Raw genomic sequence first — 25,507 nt, forward strand, 5'->3', positions numbered from 1 at the left:
TTAGCTCTAACATTCATAGAGCTGTGTAAAATAGCCTAAATCAATTTACTGAATGTAGAGTCACAAGGGGGGAGAAAAAAGATCCATTGCACCAAGCAAGGGCAGCATGTGAGGACTGTTATGGGGTTCATTCACGAGCTTGATGGGTGCAGGAAAGAAGCTGTCTTTAAGCCTATTGGTGCATGCTACCACACTCTTAAGTCTTGTCCACAATGGGAGGAGGGAGAAGAGTGTCGGGTGCGACAGGTCTTTCAGTGTGTCAGCTGCTTTTGCTACGCAGCGGGAGATGTAGAGATATCATGAGAGGGTTTGCTAGGGTAAAACTGTCACACACTAGAGGCCATGTGTTCAAGGTAAATGGGATGGGTGGTGGGAGTGGGGGAGAGGAGATTGAAGGAGATGTTCAGGGCAAACTTTGTTACAGGGAGAGTGGTGGGTGCCTGGAACAGGGGGTAATGGTATTGAAGAGGTTTCTGGATAGCCACAAGAATATGGAGGGATTTGGATCATGTGCAAGCAGCAGAGTTTTGGCTCAATTGTGTTTGATGTAGACACGTGGGCCAAAGGGCCTCTTCCTGTGCTGGACTGTTGTGGGTGTTTTGAACTGGAAGGCCAACAAACTGTGGGCTCAAGGGGCCAAGAGGCCTACTCCTAATTTCTGATGTTCTGGAACTGTTGATTAAATTTCCTGGAGTAGTCCAAGTGATTTCCCGGTGTACTGATGCAGCAAGGTATTTTTGAACTGTGAAGCGAGGTCATGCTGGGAGACATAACCATAAACTCTGCAAGCAGGTCCTGATTGGACAAACCTGCAGTTTATCCAAAAGGATGGTCTGAGAGGTTCCTGGGGGCAGGATCCCAGTGCTGTTACTGCAAAGTCGCACAGATTAATGTGTCTGATTGCTTCCTCATCCCTCTGGGGTGAGCTGCAGATGTCGACTAATGTGTTGAACAGGTTGACCTATGCACACTCAGACCTCTGATGAGAGTCGTGGTGCTCATTAAATCCGACGGGAGACAGAGCTAAAAGTTCAAACATGGTCATCACCTATAGAAGTTTGCACTGGTGAGAATGTGATTTATGAATTAAAGCAGTAAAATTATGCTCTTTAATGAAAATGTTTCAATAGGAGACTAATCTTGAGGGTGCAAGGGGTAAAGTTTAGGGGGAACATGAGAGGAAGCTTCTTCACACAGAGTGGTGGGAGTGTGGAACGAGCTGCCAGCTGAAGTGGTGAAGGTAAGGTCGGTTTTAAGAATTATTTGGACAGGTACATGGATTGGAGGGCTCTGGATGAGGTGCAGGTCAGTGGGATGAGTCAGAAGGGGCCTGTTTCTTTGCTGTAAATTCTATGGTTCATTAATAGCATTGTAATTATGGTGGCAATTTGCAGGTTGTCGAATGTCTGATTGGGATAGAGCCCTCAATCTTTTTCCATTTATAAAAACAAATCTTGGAGTTTTAATGTACATAGGTCACGTCCTACTTTCTGCACTTGTGGGGAGTCAGGACAGAGGTACATGGCCAGATCGGGAAGAAGGCCCTGGATCAAGTAAATCCCAAGTCCCTCTTGGCAGGAGTGATGCAGGAGCAGATCACAGCTAAACACACGGTCATTACAACCTGCTGTTCCTGTCAAGTGCGAAACAAATGTGCAAGGGGCCCGGATGTGTCTCGTCCGAATCTAGGATGCTTCCTTTGGGATGAAGCAAGGTTGGCAAATCTATGAAACTGAACCAACAAGAAGCAAAGACATTGAGTCATGGGAGAGTTGGCTTCGTTGGGTCAAGCTCGCTTGTCGGATTCTTCTCCCGAAAGAGTTGACTTGACATGGGGTGAATACGGACGAGCAAAGACCAAATGACTCATTAAACATGGTTGTGCAGTGGAGAAACAGTCCTTCAGCCCAGTGCTGGGTCCATAGTCTTCTATGCCTTGGCAGTTCGATTGCTTGTTTAGAAACGTGAGCATCGAGGGCTTTCACAGGTTATGGGGAGAAGGCAGGGGAGTGAGGGAATGGCAGGATAGGCCAAATGGCCTACTTCTATATTTTGATTGAATGATTGAGTATGAACTAATCTTTAACAAAAGCATTGTAATTATGGTGGCAATTTGTTGAAATTGTTTTAAATATGACTGTTTGGGTTAGAGCCCTCAATTTCTTCCACTCTAAAAGCAATCTTATTGGAGTTTTGACCTGTAAGGGTCATGGTTTTATGGTCTTGTGTTGCCTGATACCTGCACACCATAAAACCCCATCTCCTTCCTGCATCACTGTCCCTCTGCCTGCCAAGGTTTTGAGGGGTCTGGGGGTTAAGAATGCTCTGAGATCAGAATATGGTTGTAGAAAGTGTGGGAGATCTGCTTCTCCCCTGCACCCTGTTGTATGGAGGGATGAGCATGACTTCATGACCAGGAAGTACTTAAAATTATGAGCGATCAATTCAGTAGACAAACCAGAATCTTTATCCTGTCGCAGGGTATAAAAAGTGGGGAAGTGGAAAATTGGGGGTGGGGGCTAGGTTTAAGGTGAGAGAAAGGAGTTTAAAGATGATGTGAGGGTGAGTTTTTCTACAAGGAATGATTGAAAGCTGGAACTCGCTGTCAGAGGAGATGGTAGAATCTGATACAGTCACTAGGTTTAAGATTTGTAGAGTATTGTGTTCAGTTCTGGTCACCTCATTACAGGAAGGATGTGGAAGCTACGGAGAGGGGGCAGAGGAGATTGACCAGGATGTAGCCTGGATTGGGAAACATGTCTTATGAGGCAAGGTGAACAGAGCTGGGGTTTTTCCTCTTTGAAGGAGGACGAGAGATGACTTGTAGGTCTACAAGATTCTGAGAGTCATCGATAAGATGGACGACCAGTGCCTGTTTCCCAGTGGGAATAGCAAACACCAGAGGACACTTGTATAAGAGAAGCAAGGGAAGTTCGGGGAGACATCAGAGGTAGGATTTTTTTTTTTTTTTTTTTACACAGAGTTGTGGGGGCCTGGAATCCCTTGCCAGGAATGGTGGTGGAGGCTGGAACATTATGGACATCTAAAATACTCTTAGATGGGCACGTCGATGGAAGAAAAATAGAGGGTTATGGGTAGGGAGGGTTTAGATTTTTGGTAGGAATATATAGGTCGGCACAACATTGTGGGCCAAAGGGCCTGTACTGTAATGTTCTAAACAGACACTTGAACAGGCAAGGCAGAAAAGGATATAGTCCTAATGCCAGCAAAAAGGTCAGCGTGGTCGGCCGAAGAGCCTGTTTCTGTGCTGTCCCACTCTGACACTTGGTCCCAAAACAGACACTCCCCGGTTAGTGTTCTGTAGTTTGGTCAGGGGCTGATGGAGAGAGAAGTATTGTCTCCACCTCTCTGACTGGGGGCCTTGGGGGAAGTGGGGAATGAGGAACTGGTTGCAGCTGTGACAATCTCACAGTTACGACAGCTGCGTGCTCCTCTGTGAGAAGACGGGAAGTCTCCTGAACCTTCCTACGCTTTCTGCTTTTGTCTTCCCTTCTTTCCAGGCAGTTTAACCTGTGCAGCCAAAACTCTCACCCCACCCCACCCCCAACACAAGAATGTTCACCCTTCCTAACCCTGATCAGTCAGTTATCCCTTGAGCTGAGGCAACCACCTTCACAGTTCACACAACACAGCTGTTCAACTTCAGGAACGGGGAAAATTGACCCAATCCGCAGCAGGGTTGAAGAACTACACTGCCGGGTACAGTTTAGATCCTTGATTTTAGATCCAATTTTCAGGCTAAATGGGTTTGGATTCAGTTAATTAACTGGAATAACCTGGAGTTCACATTCTCATTGGCAATGTTGATGAAGCATGCAGTGTTGTAGCTTGGGTACCCCCCAGTCCTGCCAAGGAAAGGAGCAGCAAGCAAGAAAGAGCACCTCCACCTGTGGGATCTCCACCATGGCACACTGCTTGCCCTAGCACCTCCACCTGCGGGATCTCCACCATGGCACACTGTTTGCCCTAGTCTCCATCCTGGATGAGGAGGTGCCCAGGTTCAGGAAAGTCGCTCCTTCGTGGCTGGGGATGGATTGAGCCCTGGCCTGTTTAGCAATGGTGAGGTCTTCTTAGAGAATGAAGGGGAGGACACCAGGCCCCTGGTGGCCTGCCCATGGACTCTAGGCACCCCCTGGCAGCCTACCTGCGGACCCCCGTCAGCCCCATTAACAATCCCTAAAGTGGAAGAACCGTCTCCTCAACTCAGTGTGCGCACCAGGAACAGGCCATAAATGCTACTCCCATCCACAAAATGAGGAACCAGAACTCTGCAACCGTGAGATGGGCAGAATTAGAATTGAATATAAAATTTGTGGTCTTGCAGCAGCGTCACAGGGCAAACGTTCATATAAACCACCTTACACCAATAAATAATTAGTGCACAAAAAGTCAAAGTGAGGCAGTGTCTGTGGTCCATTGATCATTGAGGAATCTGATGGCAGAGGGGAAGAAGCTGTCCTTGTGTTGCTGGGTGCACGTCTTTAGGCTCCTGGATTTTTCCCCGAGGGTAGCAGAGTGAAGAGGGCATGGCCTGGGTGGTGGGGGTCCTTTTGGATAGACGCTGCTTTCTTAGGACACCAGCTCCTGTAGTGTCCTCTAGTGACATCTGAAGTCTAGTGCCCGTGATGTTACAGGCCATTGCTTGTGATTAACGTTATTCCATCAGGAGAATAACCAGGCTGAATGTAACCAGCATCAGGCCCAGGGAGATCCACTTCCTTCGATGTGTAACGGAGCAGGGATGTTGTGAGTTTAACTGGCAGGCAGAGCAGAGGTATTGGCAGAGTTCCTGGACAAAAAGTGTCATTCTTTGATTAATTTCATGGAGCAAAGTATAATTGGGAGCACGTGTCTGAATGAAAGGGGAGCTTCTCCAAAGACTTGGTAATGTGAAAAGCAAATTTTACACTTCACAATATAAAGCCAGCAGTTCTTTGTTCTGAAATTTTTATTTCCTTTTTACAATGGATTTTCAATAAGTCCTTTGATTTGAGATTCGGTGGTTCTCGATTGTTCCTTGAATTCTTCACACCTTGCCCCATCCCTCCAACCCTGTCCAAGCCTCCTACGGGTCCAGTGGGATTAGCCTGGCTCTGAAGCCTTGGTTGTATTTCTTTCCAACTTGACGATGAAGAGTAATGTCAGGGGTTGAAGAGGTCAGGCAGCATCTGTCAAGAGCAAAGACCTCCCATCCATTGAATGCATCCATGTGAGGTACTACCTCAGAAGGCAGGCAACATCTTAAAGGACCCCCATCACCTTCTTCTTACTGCCACCTTCAGGCCTGACATCCAGCATGTCCAGATTCTAGAACCATTTCTAATCCAACCTCGGGATCATCTAATGATCTGTCTACACTATTAAGACGTCACATTTTATTCTTCTTTATCAATATTTGTATTGGTTTTAAGTAAATGTTACATAGGTATATGATAACAAAATAAAGTATTAACAAATCACATAATAATAGTTACACTGACAAAGAACACTTTCCTAAATGGTCAACCCCCTTCCCTTCTAAAAGCTTGCTTCTATGTGTCGACCAATGCTGTTATTGAGCCTCACTGATCAATACTTTCAGTAGGAAAATATTTTTCCTTAGCAAGTGACCTTGGAGTTTGCTGACATGTGACTTCTTTCCAACCCCCCCAATTTGTGGAGGAAGACTCGTGTTTCTGTAGCACCTCTTGCAATCTCAGGTAGACACTAAGCACTTAAGAACTTACTGCTTACCTTGAAGCCTGAAGACGAGCACTTGCAGGTTCAAGGTCCATTCCTTTCCAACAGCTATCAGGCTCTTGAACCTCCCCTTGCAATCTTAATCAGAGACTGCTTTGATCCTTGCCTCAGTTCATCCCCAGCGTCAGTGTGACCGAGATCTTTCTGAACTACGGGCTGTTCCTGGGAACACGCACGCAGTCAGACATCCAGACCTGATGGAAGACCATCAACTCAGTGAAAGACGCACTTTGGTCGGCCCATATTAGAAGTCGGTGAAGGGGGATGCTGCCGACTGCCACATTTTAGGCTGCAGGGGTATGTGATAAGGGACAGACTAAAGCTTGGTGCAATCTAGAGTCCTCCCATTACTGGGCACTGAGGGCCTGAGATCAAGGGGAAGTCCCTCAAACAACAGGGGGAGAAATGACAGGTGCCACAGGGTACAGGGGGTAACAAGATATGGAGAGAACAAATGTCAAAATGATAATTGACAAGAATTTATAGATATGATGGACATTATGGGTGTAAAAAGACTTTGAATGGTTTTCTTTATTGTAAATTTATTGTGAATAAAGTATTTTTTGGTTTAAAAAAAAAAATCGGATACAATTTGACTGCCTGCACGATTGTAACATTTTTTCCTGCACCATGGTATCTGCGAATATCTGTCGTATCTTCACTCTTTAAATTCATGCATGCTATTCGAGCTGCTTTCTTCCCTATTTGAACAGTATTTTCCCCAGGGTGGAAACATCAAATGCTAGAGGACATGGGTTTGAGGTGGGAGGGGGGTGAGGTTTGAGATTTGAGGTATTTTTGTGCAGTTGCTGGTCTGGAGATGGTGGGAGCAGCTCTGAGAGAAGCATCTAATAGGCTTTGGGTGCACGAGCAGGCAAGGGCGGAGGGCCGTGGCTGCACGAGCAGGCAAGGGCGGAGGGCCGTGGCTGCACGAGCAGGCAAGGGCGGAGGGCCGTGGCTGCACGAGCAGGCAAGGGCGGAGGGCCGTGGCTGCACGAGCAGGCAAGGGCGGAGGGCCGTGGCTGCACGAGCAGGCAAGGGCGGAGGGCCGTGGCTGCACGAGCAGGCAAGGGCGGAGGGCCGTGGCTGCACGAGCAGGCAAGGGCGGAGGGCCGTGGCTGCACGAGCAGGCAAGGGCGGAGGGCCGTGGCTGCACGAGCAGGCAAGGGCGGAGGGCCGTGGCTGCACGAGCAGGCAAGGGCGGAGGGCCGTGGCTGCACGAGCAGGCAAGGGCGGAGGGCCGTGGCTGCACGAGCAGGCAAGGGCGGAGGGCCGTGGCTGCACGAGCAGGCAAGGGCGGAGGGCCGTGGCTGCACGAGCAGGCAAGGGCGGAGGGCCGTGGCTGCACGAGCAGGCAAGGGCGGAGGACCGAAACGGGAGAAATTAAATTGAGACGGTTGGCACAGGATCGTGGGCTGAAAGGCCTGTTCTTCTGCTGTGACATTCTACAATGTTAGCGTGTGGGTGGCACAGTTAGCACAGTGCTGTTACAGCACCAGTGATTGAAGTTTAAATCCTATGTTGTCAGGAGTTCGTACATTCTCCCCATGTCTACGTGGGTTTCCTCTGGGTGCTCCAGTTTCCTCCCACTGTTCAAAACGAACCGGGTTTTGGGACAATTGGGTGGCATGGGCTCGTGGGCCAAAAGGACCTGTGACCATGCTGAACATCTAAATTTATTTTAAAATTATTTTAAGTTGTGTCGTGCCATGAAGGCTGTCACTAGGAGATCATTATTTTTTCCCTATTTCCAGTCGGGGTGCCGTGGTGGAAGGTCATTGTTCAGAGGCATGGATGTTGGGCCAACATGTGGATTGTATCTCACTCTGACCCAGTGCCCTGACACCTCACACTGCCTGTGGTTGCCTGGTGCCAGCTTGTCACATCTCCAGTGAGCTCTGAGCTCCCCACCACCTACCTCATTTCAGCCCTGAGCAGCCTGTGCTCTTTCATCTGCCCTCACCGGAACAATGCTCTGCTCCCAGCCTGCAGCTCTGAGGAATCCTCCAGGCTGCTCGCTGACTGAAAGTGTGGTCAAGGAGGTTGCTTTGTTTGTCAGAAGGGTGGGGGATGGTGTTGGAGAAGGGAGTTCAGGACCTGAGAGGCACCAATGGAATGATGAGAACCAGACAGAGCAGGCAGGGGTGGGGGTGTTACCAAGAGTGATGGTGTTGCCAAGAGTGGTGGACTCACTGTAATGGAAAAGTGGATGCAGCGAGCTTCCTTCCCTCATCTGAAGCTCCTTCCATTTTTTGCCGTTTAGTCAGGACCCCGGGGTTATTTCCATTGTGTTATTTCCATTGTGTTGTCTGCCTCCCCTTTCTATGTGGTGTGAACAGGATTGATCGCAGCTGTGTTACTCACCACCCCCCCCCCCCCCCCCTGCACACGTCGAACTGTTAAAGCCAGCCTCCTGCAGAAACAAAGACACCCCTTTAATGCTGGATTAGTCCCGTCTCTGAGGACTGGCGTGAAAATGGCACTGCTGGCCTCTCCCTTTCTCTCTCTGTCTGGCCAGTTTTTGACAAAAAGAGGGGTAAAAGATGTTGATAATGCCAGAAATTCAATATCAAAATGGTTTTTTTTTAAAAATAAAGCTTGGAAATTCTTTGATCAGTGTGTGAGAGGGAGAGATTTTCTGTGGAATTTTGTGTCAAGCTGTTCAGAGCGCAAAGCTTGCTTCACACCGTGGCTTCAGTTTAAAGTAAAACCTGAAAGTCTGCAGGCAATGTGGTTGAAGTAAAACACAAAGCTGGGGAAACTCAACAGGTCCAACAGTGACCTTTATGAAGCAAAGATAGATACAAAACCAACACTTCAGGCCTGAGCCCTTCATCAAGGCATGAACAAAATGTTGGCAGGTGCCTGGATCGGCAGGTCAAAGGTATCTTACCTTGATGAAGAGCTCAGGCCCAAAACATTGGTTCTGTACCTTTATCTTTGCTACATAAATTACGCTGTTTGACCTGCTGAGTTTCTCCAGCATCGTGTTTTGACTTCAGTTTAAATGTTGGATTCATCTTCTCTAATCACTGTTTACTGCTGGGAGTGCGGTTGAGATGAGTTTGGGCACGATTTGAGTAGTCGGTGTGTTTGCCTCCTGGGCTGTGGTCCTTTGAAGAACATTGTTCGCTGGTGTTTGATGGGACTGGGGCTTGAAGTGGTTTCATGTTGCATCAGTCTGACCTTGCAGCAGACTTTTTTTGGCAAGGACCCGCGTTGCAGTGGAGCGGCAGCTTGTGAATCAGCGGCTCAAGACCCTGCGGAAGCAACGTGACTGCACAGGCGTATCCCTGCAACCCCCCGCCACTCCCCTCCCCTATGACCAACATCAAACTTCCTGTGTCCAATGACCTCAATCTTCCCACTTCCTGCAGGGAGAAGGCACCTTGAACTCTTCAAGTGCGGAGGGCTCCATGAGTATCTGTCTGTCAGGGGGCCTTCCTGTCTCATCCATCCTGTGTTGCCAGGGATGGAATCGGAGCATTTGGGACAATGGCTGGAAAAGAATTGTTCTCACAGCCTCCTCATGAATTGATACAAAACTGGAATATATTCTTCCAGAGTTGCACAACTTCTCTCCCCTTCACGGACTCCATTCACGTCTCCCGCAGCCGACACATAGAAGGACCCATCGTGTCCCAGACACACTCTCTTCTTCCTCCACCCATCGGGAGAAGGCCCGAGTGTGAAAGAGTGCACAAAACAGGCTGAAAGACAGCTTATTCTCTGAAGGCATCAGGTTCCTGAGTGAAGCCCACAACGTGCTCTCGTGCTGGTGTGGATGGATCTTCCTTTTCATTGTAACTGCCAATACTGCTCCTTGTGCAACTGTACGAGTGTTAGAGATTATCTGTTCTTCTGCTCATAGAAGTAAATGATGGAGGAACTCGGCCAGTCTCTCAGCATCCATAGGAGATAAAGGTACCTGACCGACATTTCGGGCCTGAGCCCTTCCTCAAGAACTCAGCCAGTCTCTCAGCCTCCATAGGAGATAAAGGTACCTGACCGACATTTCGGGCCTGAGCCCTTCCTCAAAGCCTGCCTGCCTTTTGCATGTTCCTTGAAGAAGGGCTTTGGCCCGAAATGACAGTAATATACCTTTACCTCATTCCTAAGGACACTGCAAGACGGCTGAGTTCCTGCACCATTTGTGTGTTTTGACTACAATCACAGCATCTGCAGACTTCACTTCCCGTGGAAGAACTCTTCTCATTTTATTGGGTGCAATGTGACAAAAAAAACTCCCAGACTCTTCTGCAGTAGGGAATCTCAAGCGTGGGTGACTCACAAGGACGGTCTCAAACAGGAGGGATAGAGGGCCCAAGCCTGGTCAAAACCTTATGAATTTTTTTTGTTCAGTTGATATCCAGAAGGTTGTGGATCAATTTGACCCTAACCCAGCTTGAGAGAGTTTGACATTGGCACTAATTACATCCGGAGGCATTCCTGAGGACTTGCATGGTGATTTCATCAATACAAATGGAATTATCTCAGCAGGAAACCTACAGGATGTTCATCGGCAATTCCAGCAGGAACTATGTATGTTTAAATTTGGACAGACAGGCCCTTCTGGCCCATGCTGCCCATGTGACCAATTAACCTCTGAACCCCGTATGTGTTTGGTGGGTGGGAGGGGACAGGAGTGCCTGGGGAAACCACATGGCCAAGGGCAGAATGTTCAAACTCCTTGCAGACATTGGCCGATTTGAACCTGGGTTGCTGGTTCTGTTAGGGTTCTGTTAGCATTACACTAACCAATGTTCAGACGGTACAAGATTTCTCCCCCCCTTACTTCCTTTCTTCCCTTTTCTTTCCCTTCTTTAGTTCTTACTTATACATTGTTTTTACATCTTTATATGTATTTTGTCATCGTTCTTTGTTCTTGTTACATCTCTTCATCTCTCCTTATATCCTGTAGGTGTTCTGCAAATTCTCGTGCTTCCTCCAGGTCCGAGAAGAGTCCGTTTTGCTCCCCCAGGATAAATATTTTAAGGACAGCTGGATATCTTAATATAAATTTATAACCTTTTTTCCAAAGGATCGATGTTGCTGTATTAAACTCCTTCCTCTTCTTTAAGAGTTCAAAACTTATGTCTGGGTAAAATAATATTTTTTGACCCTTGTATTCCAATGGTTTTTTTGTCTTCTCTAATTTTATTCCTTGCCCACTCCAGTATATTTTCTCTTGTCGTGTATCTCAGAAATTTTGCTAAAACTGATCTTGGTTTTTGTTGTGGCTGTGGTTTCGGAGCTAGTGTTCTGTTCGCTCTTTCTATTTCCATTCCTTCCTGTATTTCTGGCATTCCCAGGACCTTTGGGATCCATCCTTTTATAAATTGCTTCATGTCTGTGCCTTCTTCACCTCCTTCAGGCCCACTATCTTTATGTTGTTTCGCCCACTATAGTTTTCCATTAAATCCATCTTCTGAGCCAACAACTCCTGTGTTTCTTTAACTTTTTTGTCACTGTCTTCCAATTTTCTTCTCAAATCGTTCACTTCCATTTCTACAGCCATTTCTCGTTCTTCCACATTTTCTAATCTTTTCCCTATTTCTGTCATGACCAGCTCTATTTTACTCACTTTTTCTTCTGTAATTTTCATTTTACTAAATTCCAACGTCAACCATTCTTTTAATGCTCTCATCTGTTCTTGAAATTTTTAAAATCTATATACTGACCATCTATTTTACCTTCTATTTCTCTGTGCAGAGCTTGGTCTTCTTCTTCCTCTTCTTCTGTGTCTGCATCTGTGTTTGTGTCTTCTACTTCTCTTCCTTGTCTCTTCTGACTTTCTTATTGAGTTGCTTGCCACACTTTGCTGGGCTTCTTCTTGCTTGGCTTCTTGCTGTTGGTCCTCTTCTTCTGGACTACTCATCTGTTGGGCCTCCTGCTGCTACTCTTCTTTCCTATCACTCCCTTTCCTGCCATTTTCCTCCTTTTCCAGCTGAGAGCCCTGGTGTCGGGCATCCCTCAGCTGGCCGTGCTGTGTTTGCTCACTCCTCAGCTGGGCCCCCTCCCGTCGGTGTTCTCTTTTTTCTTAGTATGCGTAGTTGCGTGCTTTTGTTTGGCTCGGAGAGCCATTTTTGCAGTCCAGCGGTCGGGAGGTCGCGACTCTGTGGGGTCGTCACCAACCTTGGGGAGTGGGCTCTTCTCCACGATGGCTCCCTGTTTCTTCATGCAGGTAAGTCCTTCTCCTTTCTCTTCCGGCGTCTTTTTTTTTCCCCGTTGTTTTTACTTTTTCCTTCTTGGGTGCCATTTTCTTTCTTTTCTCCACAACTTTATCTTTTATTTGTTATTTTTTGTGTTTCTTGAACTTTGTATTTTCTTCACTTTATTTCTTCTTTTCTGGAGAGGGCTGGTATTCTCCTATCGGCCACTACTCCATCACGTGACTCCTCCAGATGGTACAAGATTGATCTGGGTAAGGCCACTGAATCCTGCTCCTCGCTGCAGTTATTGCAGCTCTCTGATACGGATGTTCTAAATTTGCCAGCCTTTCTTCTCCACCCTCCTCTCTTTGCCAAACTCTCCTCTTCCCGACCCGCCTGCCATCAAGGCTCAGATCTGGCGACTTCTGCACCCGTGCAGACCAGACGGCAGCTGCACAGAACTCTGTAGCAGCCACAGTCCCCTCCTGCAGTTACCGAGTCACGAATCGTAAACTTTAAGTAGGAAGTAAAACTCTACGACTTTAATGAAGCGTGTTGAGTTTGGCAGGAAGGAGGAATGAGGTGATCCCTGGGGAGGGGGGGGGGGTGTGAATTATCCCCAGCAAAGAGGAGCCAGCTCTCTCCACAGTGAGAATAATTCTTTCGGATGTGACCCAGCTCGCAGGCACTCCCAGCTGCTTCCCAACTGTTAAGGAAGCTTACAGTCTGGTTCCACGGAATTTTGCGGGGCAAGACTCTGGCTAAAAGACTTGAAATGCGCAAATCAACAGAACCATTTGCTGAATAAATTGCAGCCAAGCTGTGTGTGTGCTGCAGTTGTCTCTCAGCGGCTGGCTTGCATGTGTCCTGGAGTTAATCTTTGCTGTTTACAGCAGCTTTCATCTGTAATGTGACCCTTGTCAGACAGTGGGAAAGCCTTTCCTCCCTTGCAGGCAGTCAACGAGGGCTCTATACGGGGAAGCACGCCCACATTGCACTCTTGTCCCTCCTAAGAACATTCGAACATCAACAGAGCAGGAGGATGCCATTCAGCCCCTCGCTCCTGCATCCCTGTTCAATGAAGTCGTGGCTGATTTTTCACAATAACATTTTCCTGCACTATCTCAGTATTCACTCGTATCCAAAAACCAGTCTGGGTATAACACTCTAACGGAGGTTCTACAGTCTTGTGTATACTCTCTAACGGAGGTTCTACAGTCTTGTGTATACACTCTAACGGAGGTTCTACAGTCTTGTGTATATACACTCTAACGGAGGTTCTACAGTCTTGTGTATATACACTCTAACGGAGGTTCTACAGTCTTGTGTATACACTCTAACGGAGGTTCTACAGTCTTGTATATACACTCTAACGGAGGTTCTACAGCCCTCCGGGACCGAGAATTTGAAAGACTCACCATCCTGTTCCAGTAGAAAGTTTTAGATTAATTTGGGCATCATGTTTGGGCCAGACACATGGGGGTATGGGCCTGTCTCTGTGTTCTCTTCTGTGCAACAGTCTGTGGTTCAACATGTGCACAAATCACAAAAGGTTGGTTTGCAGGTGGTCAAGAAGGCAAATGGGGCGTTGGCCTTCATTGCGAGAGGAACTGAATTTCAGAGCAGGGAAGTTCTGCTGCCACTGTGTAAGGTACTGGTGAGGCTGCATCTGGAGAACTGTGTGCAGTTCCCTTGAGAAAGAGTCATCTGGATTTGGAGGTGGTGCAGAGGAGGTTCCAGAGATGAGGGGGTTATCTTATGAGGAGAGATTGTGTCACCTGGGGCTGTACTCGCTTGAATTTAGAAGCATGAGAGGGGACCATGTAGAAATGTATAAAATTATGAAAGAAGGAAGACGTCGTTTCCACTGGTAGGTGAGACGAGAACTCGGGATATATCCTGGTTTAGGGCTGAGTTGAGGAGGAACTGCTTTTTCCAGAGCAATGGATTCCTCTGCTTGGAGGTTGCCTCAGTAAATGTATTTAAGATGCAGACTGATCTTTTCAAAGTGGTGTAATTGAAGATTTTGCGGGAAAGGTGGGTAAGTGGAGCTGAGTCCGTGGCCGTAATCCTGTTGAATGGTGGTGCTGTATGGCCGACTCCTGTTCCTGTTTCTGAAGTTCTTGTCCCAGTCTGATTCACCTCTAAACCATCCCAGGAATCCAGCCCGGCCTCAGCTTAACCTTTTAGTTTCTTAATCTACAGATCTGGAGTTTCTAATAAACCACCTGGTGCCTAAGTGCAAGTCTGCGTAGGAATTCAGAAAACCGGGAGCATCAACTTTATGAAATGCCGCGATTATTTATTATTTATTTAAATGTATTTAGACATACAGTACAGTAACCAGCCCTTCTGGCCCACAAGCCCATGCTGCCCAATTACACCCAATTGACCTACAACCCTGGTATGATTTTGAACGGAGGGAGGAAACCGGAGCATCCGGGGAAAACCCCTGCAGACACTGGGAGAACGTGCAAACTCCTTACAGACAGTGAGGGATTTGAATCCTGGTCGCTGGCGCTGTAACAGCGCTGTGCTAACCGCTACACTAACCGTGCCACCATTAGATTTGCAATGTGGACTTTATAAAAATCTCGTAATGATTCTGTGGTTGGGAGTCAGGTATGTGACGGGATCGCTCAGCCATCTGTAGCCCAGGATTAACCTGTAAATAAATCTTTGCATTTTGTGCTAATCTAATTGATACGTTTTTGGTGGATGTATTTGGCGTGACTGCAGCGCGTGCAAGTCCATCGATGTATCTGCACACTATTTGGTGTGAGAAAAGAGGAGGCCATTCATCCCATCATGTCAGTGACTGTCACAGACTCCCTGTTGTAATCTCCCCTCCTAGCTCCGGCTCTGTAGTCTCGGCACTCAGCCCAATGTGTCCCTGCTGACCAAGTTGGCATTCTGGGCCGATCCCTCTTGCCTGCATTTGGCCCATGTCTCTCCAAGGCCTTCCTATCCATAGAACCTATCCAGGAGTTCTGTGACTGACCAGGATAAAATCAGGAATCTGGAGCAGATGAAGCTATACCGCCATTATAGTCTGAATCTGGGAGGAAAATGATCAGCGGCTTGTGTTAGTCCAGTGTTCATCAGTAGCCGAACACCCAATCCTTCAGAACCTCCCATACCCTATCAAGTCTCACCTTTCCCCTCCCCTTATCACATTATCACATCCAATTAACACCTTTTGTCGATTGGCCTGTTTTTCTCTTCCCCCCCCCCAGTCTTCCCTTTAGCATTTTTGTATGGGCCTCTAGCCTGCCTTGAGATACACTTGTACCTTGAAGAAGGGCTCAGGCCTGAAAGGTCGGTGATATATCCTTACCACCTATGGATACTACGAGACGGCTGAGCTCCTCCAACATCTCTGTGGCTATACAACAATCACAGCATCTGCAGAGTTGGGGTCTGCAGGAGCTGACCCACAGTGAGGGGACTAGTTGGGCTGGTGAGATTCACATCCAGCCGTTTGAAGGAGTCAGTGTCTTCCTAAATATTAAATAAATGATAAATGGTCAATGTACAAGATCTGAAGCTAACAATTGTTTGTTACTGGCTTTGACTGAAATTCAGCAAGTAAGGGTGACTCGGTTAGCATAGCGGTTAGCGCAACACTGTTACAGCGCCAGCGACTGGAACCGGGACTCCAATCAGGCACTGTCTGTAAGGACTTTGATCGTTCTTGAGTCTGTGTGGACATCTTCCCACTCCCTCCTTCACCATAGACCGAGGTCTTTTAATTTAATTTTTTATTTTTCACACTATAAACCACATTGATCAAGATACATACATTTTCCCTCTTAAACATATACAGTGTCGTTGACCGAGGTCTTGAATGTACACAAATCTCAAAATATCTACCTTGGGCAGGGAAAAGACTATGAGGATTCACTTTATCCATGCCTCTCAAGATTTTATAAAACACCATATTGATGAGAGTTTATTGTCATACACATGAGTACATTGTACAGATGCACTGAAATTCTTGCTTGCTGCAAATGCACAAGTACCTTTTGTACATTTTAAAAAAAAAAATGACCACAATGGTATACATTAAATAACATTTCATAATATACTTTATGGTGGACTGATCTGGAAGGTACAGATGCATGGGAATTGACTGTTTGGGTCCAAGCTTGGCTGGTCCGTAGAAGACCGAGATAGTTGTGGAAAGGTGTTGTTGGACAAATTGGGTTTTTTTTCTGGAGTGTCAGAGATGAAGGGGAGATCTGGTAATTGAGAGATATCAATATGGGCAGTCAGAATCTTTGTCCCCCAGCATGAAAATGTCACGTGGCAGAGAACGTGAATTTAAGGTGAAGGGATGAGAAAATTAAAGGAGATTTGCAGAGCAGTTTTTTTCACACAATGATGTGTGCCGAAGCAGGCTGCCAGGAGTGGTGGTGGAACCAGATATGTTGGTGTTTGTGGCTTCGAGGTGGACAAGTGATTAAGAATGGAGGGATATATTTAATGTGCAAATTTTAGTGTAAATTGGGCACCATGGACTTGTGGGCCAAAATAGCCTGTTAATGTGCTGTACATTTAAATTTATTTAAAAAAACAATTTAAAAATATTATAAACATTTTCCCTTTCACCCTTAACCTGTGACCTGTGGTTCTTGGCTCACCTAATTCTTAATTTCATGCAACGTACAATCGGCAAAGTGAGCAGTATCAGTGGAAGAGAAAGAATGGCTGGTGTTTTGGGCTGGAGCCCTTCATTGAGATGGACACCAAGTTACACCGCCTTCCACATTCCGACGTTGTTGGAGATCATTGCACTAGCCTCCCCCTGTCCTTTAGCTCCTGCCCTTCATTCTTCACCTTTTCCTTTGTCCATCTATCACTGACCATAGGATGGGAGCAAAATAGGCCATTCAGCCCATCGAGTCTGCTCCGCCATTCCATCATGTGCTCATCCATCCTCCAACTCAACCCCACTCCCCATAACTTATGGCGACTGCATTTTCTGAGAAGCTGGCCACCATTGTCAGCTTTCTACAGGAGCTCGATTGAGAGTGTCCTGTCCGGCTGCAGCACAGTGTGGTACAGTTGCTGCAGGGAAATGGATCAGAGGTTAATCCACAGGATCATGAGTGGCAGAGAGGATCACTGGGGTTTCCCTCCCACCCCGCCCACCACCCCCCATCGACTTGATCTACCAGGATTCTTGTCTGAAGAGGGTGTATAAAATCATTGAGGACTCCTTCCACCCTGCACACAGCATCTTTCAGCTGCTCCTGTCAGGGTAGAGATACAGGAGGATCAGAGCCAGCACCACCAGGCTTCTTCCCACGGGTAGTAAGAATGATGAATGACCAAAGGAATTGCTCCCACTGACCATGAGAGATTCTTGTATTCATGAAACAAATAGATTCTTGTATTCATCTATTTGTATAGATGAATACGTCCTGGATATGTATTGTTTGTGTGTATGTACATTATATCTGGTTGTGTGTCTGGCACCGAGGACTGGAGAACACTGTTTGGTCGGGTTGCACTGGTACAACCAGATGACAATCAACTTGATTTTGGCTAAAGAAATTCCTCCACATCTCTGTAAACAGGTGTCCATTCTCACCCCCCTCCCCCTGTACAGACCAACTCCCCTCTCAATCCTGATGAAGAGACTCGACCTAAACATCGACCATGACTTCTCCTCCACCCCCACCCCATGGATGCTGCCTGACCCTCGAGCATCTCAGCTTTTGCTCCGGATTCCAGCGTCTGCAGCCTCTTGCTCCCAGAGCACATTGAATAAATTGGCTGCCACATTTCCTGTGAGCGGTTGAGGTATTTCAATGCTGTAAAACACCCAAGGCTGAGAAATTCAAATCATTCTTTCCACGCTCCCAGAACTCCATGGCTCCTGATAGTTGCCATGGTAATTGTGAGTATGATTGACAGCGAAGTCTGGGACGTCACTGATCTGTGCACACAAGTGACTAACAGTCGAGGGGGTCAAACGAAGGAGGTTTGTAGTCGTTGAAATCTACGGTACATGAACAATTTTCTGGTTGGGGAGAATTCCTCACGCGAGGTCTGGAGACCAGTGGAATGACAGGAGTTGAGTGGAGCATGATGGTTGTTCCACAACAACACAGAGCTGAGCTGTGTCCTGAGTGCTATTTTCCATGAAAGGAAATGAGCTTCTAGTGATGGTGAGGAATAGAATATAAGAACAGGGATGTGATTCTGAGGCTCTATAAGGCATTTGGAGTATTGTGAGCAGTCTAGGTATCAACCATTTCCTCATTCCTCTCACCTTAAACCTATACCCTTTTATTTATAGCCTCTTACCATGGCCAAGATACTCTGACTCCCACTCTGTCATTACCATTGTCCAAACCTCAACACCAGGGAAAACCAGCCTAGTCTGTCCAGTCTCTTAAGTAAAGTACAAAAGTCTGCAGACACCGTGATTGAGGTAAAAACACGACGCTGGAGAAACTCAGCAGGTCAAAGAGTTTTTTCAATGTCGTAAAGATAAAGAACCAATGTTTCAGGCTTGACCCCTTCATTAAAGTATGATGTCAGCAGGCACCCGATTCATGCCTGAAATGTTGGTTATGTATCTTCACCATAGAACACTACAGCACCCTACAGGCCCTTTGGCCCTCAATATTGTACTAAACCATATATTGCTTTTTTTAAAAAAAAAATGGTACTCAGCTCTCCCTTCCCTGTAACCCTCTATTTTTCTTCCATCCATGTGCCTGTCTGAGTTTCTTAAAAGCTCCCAATGTTTTAGCCCTGACCAGGCACCCATAACTCTGTTTTTTTGAAAAAAAAAGGAAAAACTTACCCCTGACGTCTCCCCTAAACCTCCCTCCCCTCACTTTGTACACACGTCTTCTGGTGTTTGCTGTTTCTGCCCTGGGAAACAGATGCTGGCTGTCCACCCTATCTATGCCTCTTAGAATCTTTTAGTCCTCTATCAAGTCTCCTCTCATCCTTCTACACTCCAAAGAGAAAAGTCCCAGCTCTGCTAACCTGGCCTCATAAGACTTGTTTCCCAATCCAGGCAACATCATTGTAAATCTCCTCTGCCCCCTCTCCACAGCTTCCACATCCTTCCTATAATGAGGTGACCAGAACTGTAATATATACAGTGCAGTTTGACCTGCTGAGTTTCTCCAGCATTGTGTTTTTACCTCTGCATGTTTTTACATGCAGCATAATGTTCCCACTTTTATATGAAGCCAATCATGCCAATGGGCTTTTCCACTTCCCCTCACCCCGGCTCCTTACCTGGTTTAAGAAATAGGAGCAGAAATAGCCATTCAGCCCATCAAGTCTGCCCTGCTGTTTAATCATGAGCTGATCCATTTGCCCACTCAGCCCCACTGCCCAGCCTTCTCCCCATAACCTTTGCCCTGGCTAAACAAGAACCTCTCAATCTCTCCCATAAATACACCTAATGACCTGGACTCCACAATCATCTGTGGCAACAAATTCCACAGATTCACCTCCCTCTGGCTAAAGAAATTCCTCCCCATCTCTCTTCTAGGTGGACACCCTTCAATCCTGAAGTTGTGCCCTCTTGTCCTAGACTCTCCCACCTTGGGGAACAACCTTTCTACATCTACTCTGTCCATGCCTTTCAACACTCTTTGTATGGTAACCACTTCATTCCCGGAATCATCCTTGTGAACCTCCTTTGAACCCTCTCCAACTTCCTTAAATGAGGAGCGCAAAACTGCTCACAATTCTCCAAGTGAGGCCTCACCAGGGTCTGATAAAGCTCCGACATCACATCCCTACTCTTCTATTCTATTCCTCTTGAAATTAACTCTAGCATTGCATTTGCCTTATTCATCGCCATCTCAACAAGCAGGTTTACCTTCAGGCAATCCTGCACTAGGTGCCTTTGCATCTGGGTATTTTCAATTTTCTCCCTATTTAGAAAATAGTCTGTCTAATTATATTTTCTACCAAAGTGCACAACTGTACACCTTCCAACATTTGTATTTCATTTGCCACTTCTGCCCATTCTCCTAATCTGACCAAGTTCTTCTGAAGCCTCTGTTTCCTCAACCTCCATGTCTCTCTCTTCATCAACATTCTTTGGCACCTGACCATTCACTGAACATGTCCGACCCTGATTTGACATGCCAGAATGCATCATGCTTCAGGATTAAATTCCATTTACCAGCAACCATCCAGCTTCCGTGTAGATTGTTGTTTTGTTGAGACTGGTCTCTTGCTCCATCAGGTTAACAGTGTAGCCTCTGTTTCCTGTCTGACTCCCTTCCATATGTAAACCTCCTTGAGCTTGTAACTGGTTCTGTAATTTCCAGAACCCTGCTGCATTTGGTCAGTAAGGGGTGCATTCGAAATGAGAATGAGTTTGAATAAATATTTGTCTACTGGGCAGGGTGGAATCTTCAGGTTATAACTGAGCTCTCTAGAGGCTGGTGGAGTGTGGATGGGCAGAGGTGGAGGATGGTTTAATTCCCTTTCCTGATGCCAACTCTGCTGGTGAGGAGGTATCAAAGTCAATCACCTGAGCTTGCTCTGTGGAAAGGTTCTCGTGCCACCTTGGCAATGCTCCGTCAGCACCCAGAGAGGACAACCTGGCATCTGATGTGCCAACCTTCCAAAGCAGTACTGAGGGCCTGCCAGCCTGCCAAAGGAAGCGAAGCAGGTCCCAGTGCAGAGGGAGCGCTGCACTTTTAGGGGTGCTATCCTGCAGCGGTATCCCAGACACTTGCTCCACCTAACTGGGCAGACCTTTCCAGAGAACTGTGCATCGTTGGTGAGAGGTTGGTCCTGGGCAGCTGGCCACCCTGGTCTCCCACTCCCCACAACTGGGAAGCTCGGGGGCTCCAGCCCTTCGATTGCCTGTCCAGTCCTGTCTCCAGGAAGCATCTCCTCCTGGGCTGGTGGGAAAGGGGGCTTCAGCACAGTGGTTGTGTGTGGTGGTCACATCTGTGCTGAGTTTGGGGTGATGACACCTCCCCCCCCCCTACTTTCTCCCTCCCTACCCCTCATTTATTTATTCAGTTCCACATTTTAAATCTTGGACTGATGATTCCCCTGTGGGGAGACTTTTTTTAGTAGAGATGGGGACCAGCCTCCAGCTGTGGTCTGGGTGATTGAGCTATCATTGTGGGTGAATGTGGGGTCTGGGAGAGAAAGCAAGGAAAGCCCCCCCCCCCACCTCGTGACCCCTGAGATGGTCTATTCCCAGTTCCAGTAGAACCTAAATCCAGAAGGTTTCCAACAAGGCCAGAATTTCTGTGTTTCAGCTCTTTCACAAATCAGGACCAAGATGGAAATGTTTTGTTAATAATTAGCCCATGTTGGTTAATAAAATGCAGCCTGCCATTCTTGTAAACTCCAAAGATTATGGATGAAACTTGTTCAACTGCTTGTGATAGGACAACCCTCTTGCCCAGGAACGAGCCAAGTGAAAACCTCCTGTACTACCTCTAATGCATTATATTCTTTCCAGACCAAAACTGTTCTCCAGATGTGACTTTATCAACACTCTGTACATTTTTACATTTAAAAAAAAAATTAGACATAGAGCTTGGTAATGGCCCCTTCCGGTCCACAAGCCCAAGCTGCCAAAATGGCCCAATTAACCTACAACCCTCATACATTTTGAAGGGTGGGAGGAAACCCATGCAGAGAAGGTAACCTCCTTACAGACAGCAAGAGGTTGAAACCTGGGTCACTGGCACTGTTACAGCATTGCACTAACCGCGAAAAGAACATCTGTAGCAATGTCTCTCCATTTCTACACCCAACCCTCTTGTACTTTCTCTCTCCCTAATTATGTGATGAACCTGCCTACCAGCCTTTTACAATTCATGCACAAGAACACATGGGTCCCTCTCGACTTCACTGGTTTGTTATCTCGCTTCATTTACAAAATGGCCAGCCTTTAGATCCCTCCTCCTGGGGTGGGGGGGGGGGGGGGTCAGTCAATGTTCAGATGACACAAAGGTGGGAGATGTAGTGCAGCAGGGTGTCATAGGTTGCAACAGGATATCAACAGATTACAGAGCTGGGCAGAGAAATGACAGATGGAATTCAATCCAGACAAGTATAAAGTGATGCATTTTGGAAGGTCGAACTTGAAGGCAGAGAATGTGGATAATGGCAGGATTCTCAGAGTGGAGGAACAGAAGGATCTTGGAGTCGTGGTCCACAGATCCCTCAAGGTTGCTGCACGTTGTATGCAAGGTGTATGGTGTATTGGCCATTATTACTCGGGGATTTAGTTTAAGAGTCGAGAGGTAATGTTGCAGCTCTATAAAACTCTGGTCAGTCCATTATTGGAATGTTGTGTTCAGTTCTGGTCACCTCCTGACAGGAAGGACCTCCGCTTTAGTGAGGGGGCAGAGGAGATTTACCAAAATGTTGCCTGGATTGGAGAATGTGTCTTGTGAGGCAGTGTTAACAGAGCTGGGATGCAGAGAGGTAATTTAATAGAGGAGTATAAGATTAAGAGAGACGTGGATAGGGTGGACAGCCAGCACCTTTTTCCTGGGGCATCAAATGGCAAATGCCAGCGGACAACTGTTTAAGGTGAGGGGAGAAAAGTTTAGGGGAGATGTCAGAGGTAAATTTTTTTTTTTTACGGAGAGTGGCGGGTGCCTGGAATACATTGTTGGAGGTTGATAAATTAGGGACATATAAAAGATTCTTAGACAGACAAGAAAAATGAAGGTTTATTGTCTGTGAAGGCAGGAAGGGTAGGTTTTTGTGGAGCAGATTTATGTAGGTCAGCACAACATTATGGGCCAAAGCCTCATCTGTGCACCACTGTTCAATGATGTGGAACATATGGTTTTACTCAACCATGAATGAACCGAATGGTAGAGCTGGTGTGAGAGGTGAGGCTGCCAACTTCAACTGGACTTTAGTTTGGGGTAGTGACACAGAACAGAGAGTTTGGTTTCTCCGAACGGTAGCTGGTGATTCTGTGTCTGTAATAGCCTGTAACAAAGCTAGCTCCAGTAACAGGAGCCATGAACTTCGTGGATTGTTGTAAACCCACCTCATCACTGATGTCCTCCGAGGGAGGAAGCTGTCGAAGGGCAAAGTGGCACAGCCAGTGCCTCACAGCGCCAGAGATCCTGGTTCGATCCTCACCTCCAGAGCTGTCTGTGTGACATTTGCATGTTCTCCCTGCAACCGGATGGGGTTTCCCCAGACACTCCAATTTCTTCCCATGTCTCAAAGACTTGCAGGACCTGAGGGGGTTAACTGGTTTCTGTTGACCCCAATGTGTTAGTGAGGGCAGTTGTTGGGAATGTGGGAAGAATAAAAATGAGGATAATGTTGGATGAGTGTGAATGGTGTTGATGGTTAGCACAGATTCAATGGGCTGAAGGGCCTGTTTTCGTGGAGTAATACTCAGACTATGATCCCAGGATATCAGAAGGAAGCTTCCTCCTCCTCTTGCTGCTGTTACCCTCAGGTGGGGGGAGAGAGAGAGAGAGGAGTTGGGGGAGCTGTGGCCTTGATAGAACTTCCCATCTCATTTGATGATAATAGAGGCAGAGGAAAAAATGAATAAGAAAATAATCCCACACGTTCCAAAATGCTATCTTCAATGTGCCAGCAGAACAGATTCACAAAATCTTGGCGATTCTTAATATTAACTAAATGCATTAAATATGCACTTGTGGCTTTGGTTGAACAGAGTGAGTGGAAGTGGTGAAACCTATGTGGCAAGCAGACTCCTGAGCTTTTCCTTTGTATGTTGCCAACTTCGTCCTGTCTGGATTTATAAACCTCCCTCAGTATTTATTCCTCCGGTTAGTAACGGACCCGAACACATCAATCTCCACTGGGTGTTCCCACAAGGTCTGTGCACACGTCCAGCTTCTGTCTGGGTGTTGCACCACTCCCAAAATGTTCAATAGATTTCAGTAGGAGATGACTAAAAATCAACTGGCTCATTCACAATGCCTAATGAATCGGCAGCACAAGGCAGATTAATTCCATTCTGGCAGAGAGGGACAATCAAGTTCTAGCTCATTTTTAAAATATTCCTTTATTTTTAAAAGGAAAGAGTATTTAACTTCAAGAAAGTGTGTGAAGTGGAGTTCAGATCCAGCAATGTTTTTGGAACTGGCAGTGGGAAATCCTATTCACATTTAATTTTTTTAAAAATTAACTTTTCTGTTAATTTAGACATATAGCACAGTAACAGGCCCTTTCGGCCCACGAGCCCATGCTGTCCAATTACACCCAATTGACCAATAACCCCCGTATGTTTTGAAGGGCGGGAGGAAACCAGAGCCCCCGGAGAGAACCCGTGCAGACAAGGTGAGAATGTACAAACTCCTGACAGATAGCGCGGAATTTGAACCCCAGTCGCTGGTCCTGTAACAGCGCTGCGCTAACCGCTACACCAACTGTGCCAGCTGTAGATGTGCATTTTTTCATGTCTAATTTTTGATGGCTGATGTTATTTATAAGCATGCTATAAGGCATTGGTCAAAGACTGTCCTAGTGAGGGCAGATAGGATTTTCAGAATCCTGGGCAGAAAGGACAGTATGACATAGTGGGCCAAAGGGCCTGCTTCTGTGCTTGTCCCACACAGCCACCATTCTGTATGAAGAAACCTTTAAATCTTGTCCCCTCACAGTAAATTTGTGCCCTCTAGTCTTAGACTGAGGAGTGCGGTAGAACAGGGATCTGGGAATACAGATATATAATTCCCTGAAAGTGGCGTCACAGGTGGATAGGGTTGGAAAGAGAGCTTTTGCCATACTGGCCTTCATAAATCAGTGTATTGAGTGCAGGAGTTGGGATGTTATAGTAAAGTTCTATAAGACATTGGTGAAGCCAAATTTGGAATATTGTGTGCAGTTTTGGTCACCGAATTACAGGAAATAGATCAATAAGATAGAAAGAGTGCAGAGAAGATTTTCTGGATGCTGCCTGGACTTCAGGATCTGAGTTACAGGGAAAGGTTAAACCAGTCAGGACTTTATTCCCTGGAGCGTAGAAGAATGAGGGGAGATTTGATAGAGGTCTTTAAAATTATTAGGGGAATAGACAGAGTAAATGTACATGGGCTTTTTCCACTGAGGTGGGTGAATACATACCAGAGGACACGGGTTAAAGGCAAAAGGGGAAAAGTTTAGGGGAAACTTCTTCACAGAGAGATAGGTGGGGGTGTGGAATTAGCTGCCAGCTGAAGTAATGAATGCAGGCTCAGTTTTAATATTTAAATATTTAGAGCCTCTTGCTCCAGGGTAAATGTTCCACTCCACTGCTCGTTTTTCCACCACCCCCGGCAGGTGGGGCTTGCAGTGGTTTATCTGAACTTCCTCCACTTGTTGAAATGGAAGAGATTTTCCTATTGGTCTGGGCTCGTGGATGAAAATGAAGAAAATGCTGATACTGGAAAACAGAAATTAAAATAATAGCATCTCAAGCTTTCTCTTCACTGCCTTTTGAAATAGAGAAGGAGGGGCAGCATGGTTCGGGTAGGGGTTAGTACAGCACTGTTACTAACCTGGGTTTGAATCCTGCACTGTCTGTAAGGAGTTTGTACGCTCTCCCCCATGTCTGAGTGGGTCTCCTCCGGGCATTCTGGATTCCTCACACC

General features: G+C 46.7%; 1 protein-coding gene across 2 annotated transcripts in view; it reads left to right on the forward strand.

Moving 5' to 3' along the window:
• Positions 1–25,507, forward strand: part of LOC138748941 (protein FAM107B-like) — a 50,247-nt gene that overhangs the window by 14,497 nt on the left and 10,243 nt on the right. The window contains exon 2 of one of the 2 annotated variants that reach the window (XM_069909889.1): positions 24,171–24,215. The exons of the other annotated variant lie outside the window; for it this stretch is intronic. The gene's annotated coding sequence lies outside the window, so the exon portion shown is untranslated. The remainder of the gene's footprint in view (positions 1–24,170; positions 24,216–25,507) is intronic. 2 annotated transcript variants of the gene reach the window in all.

The sequence above is a fragment of the Narcine bancroftii genome, chromosome 13, assembly GCF_036971445.1.
Source record: "Narcine bancroftii isolate sNarBan1 chromosome 13, sNarBan1.hap1, whole genome shotgun sequence".
In the NCBI taxonomy this organism is placed as follows: Eukaryota; Metazoa; Chordata; class Chondrichthyes; order Torpediniformes; family Narcinidae; genus Narcine; species Narcine bancroftii.